Raw genomic sequence first — 2,403 nt, 5'->3', positions numbered from 1 at the left:
AATAATTTTCCCGGTACAAGACATGTCGTTAGTCTCTTATGAGACGGCCCTTCAGCTGATTAGCGCCGGCGGCTCCCCCAAGTTGCTGATCCCGTCAACATGCGGAAGGGGTTTTCCGAGTCGGAAAGAGGCTTGACGGTAAACTATTGGATATTTTTGTGTGTGTGTGTGCGTGTGTGTGTGTGCGACCGACTGTGTGTGTGTGTGTGTGTGTGTGTGTGTGTGTGTGTGTGTGTGTGTCTGTATGTGCTTCAAGAGATGGGTGTGTGTGTGCGTGTGTGTGTGTGTGTGTTGTATTTGTACGTGTGGGTCAAGAAGGTTAAACAGTAATGGAAGCTGCTCTGTGGGCGGCAACGTACACCTAATAGAAGCCCTCTCCGATATTTATCTTTGTCGAGATAACAACAAAAAGTAACAACTGATAAAAACAGATAACAAGTGAAAACAACAGCAAATAACAACAGACAACAACAAAATAACAACAAATATCAACACAAACGTCCTAATTTAGTATTTTTTCTGATTAATTGTTACTTGCGATTTTACTTTCGATTTGAATGTAACAACCCCCCCCCCCCCCCAAAAAAAAAAGGACACAACTCCGGTCATCGCTAAAGAATATTCTACTTCTGGTAGTTGCTCGGAGTTGTGCACGTAAAGTAGGGGCCTGGTTGACCTCATGAATATATGTATTGATTTTTGAGGCTGGAATCAAAGCATTTTTGTGTTATCAGTTATTTGTTGCTATCAGTTGTTATCAGTTGTTATTTGTTGTTATCTCGACAAAGATAAACACACAACAAACAAGTAACAACTGATAACAACTGATAACAATAAAACAACGACAAATACCAACATAAACGTCCTAATTTAGTTACTTTTACTTGTTTTTTTTACGGTAGTCAGTTGTTAGCTGTTGTTACCAGTAAACAAATAACAACTTACTACCTTAAAAACCAAGTAAAAGTAACTAAATTAGGACGTTTGTGTTGATATTTGATGTTATCTTATTGTTTTCAGTTGCTATCAGTTGCTATTTGTTGTTATCAGTTATTATTTGTTGTTATCTCGACAAAGATAAACACCGAAATCGAAAGTAACAATTTATCGGAAAAAACAACTAAATTAGGACGTTTGTGTAGATATTTGTTGTTGTCTGTTGTTATTTGCTGTTATCAGTTGTTATCTGTTGTTATCAGCTGTTATCTGTTTTTATCAGATGTCACTGAACACATGGGAATATTATTATGTAGGCTTCACTGGTCTGGTAGTGTAACTTTCGCTCGTCGCGGAAGGCTTCTTATCTCATTCATACCTCTATCCGTTTTTGAAAACGTTCCCAAATCTAGCATTCCAACTGGAAGCTTTCTGCATTTTTATGACTGATGTGGTAAGTTATAATAGGTCTACCCATTTTGGGATGTAATGCAAAGGAATTCACTGACATTTAAATTAATATAAAAGTTATTTCACAATCAGGATATCTTTTCTATAAAAAGAAAACAACAAAAAGGAAGACTTCTCTTACATTTCTTCTCTTTAAGATAAGGAACCCACTTATATATTTTACTAAAGAAAGATAAATGAATTTTTAAAAGTTCAATAATTCCCAGTCATAGATTCTACTTCCTTCTGTACTAGACTCGAAATTTTCCAATAAATTACCTTTTTATTCCTCTGTGTGTTGCATTTATTTCAATTCAATTCAATTGTGATTTAACATTTTCCTTCCTAACAAAAGTTTTGTAAAATTTGAAAAAATCAATAGTGGTTCAGAATCATTCAAAGAGTGCACAGTTTTATTGATGAGTCTGAAGTCACTGTGGTTTAATTTTCTGTTTTTCATTAGTTTCGTTTATATCTAATCTTGGGAAAGTTTGTCTTCTAAGACGCCATTGTAAACAAGTCAGGTTTCCGTTCACTAACCGTGCGCACTGACACCACACCTTTGGAATTCTGGAGTGTACAACCACGAAAGCAGAATAGAGAATCAATCCATACATCTATTACTTGGCAACTGGAAACACATGTGTCACTTTTCTCTCAAGATCTATTGCTCCATTCCAGTAGAGTGTAAATATAGTAGGCCACTGGTTTTTAGCTGATGCACCGATCATTCCTTTCATCGAAAGGGGGCCCAGCTAGTTATTAATAATAGGCTAAGGAACCCAACGACACAAGTTAACAATTAAGACTGTAGCCTTTGCGCACCAATAGTTTGTAAATGTTGTATCCCATTTTAAAAGACAAAGGATACTGAAATTATTGTTATCTTTTCAACCGCCATCCCACTGCCTTTCTTGATATTGAAAGTACTGGTAGGCTGTTTTTCACAACTAGTCAACATAGGGATCAAAACATAAAGTTCATAGATAGTCTCCATCAGACAGCCCCCTCCCCCCC

General features: G+C 36.5%; 1 protein-coding gene across 1 annotated transcript in view; it reads left to right on the top strand.

The window, feature by feature from the left end:
• Positions 1–2,403, top strand: part of LOC101855895 (usherin) — a gene marked incomplete in the record, with an annotated part of 124,012 nt that overhangs the window by 20,092 nt on the left and 101,517 nt on the right.

This window comes from Aplysia californica, unplaced genomic scaffold (genome assembly GCF_000002075.1).
Source record: "Aplysia californica isolate F4 #8 unplaced genomic scaffold, AplCal3.0 scaffold00466, whole genome shotgun sequence".
NCBI lineage: Eukaryota > Metazoa > Mollusca > Gastropoda > Aplysiida > Aplysiidae > Aplysia > Aplysia californica.
The sequence above is the reverse complement of the archived record's forward strand: the minus strand, read 5'-3'. Positions and strand labels throughout refer to the sequence as shown.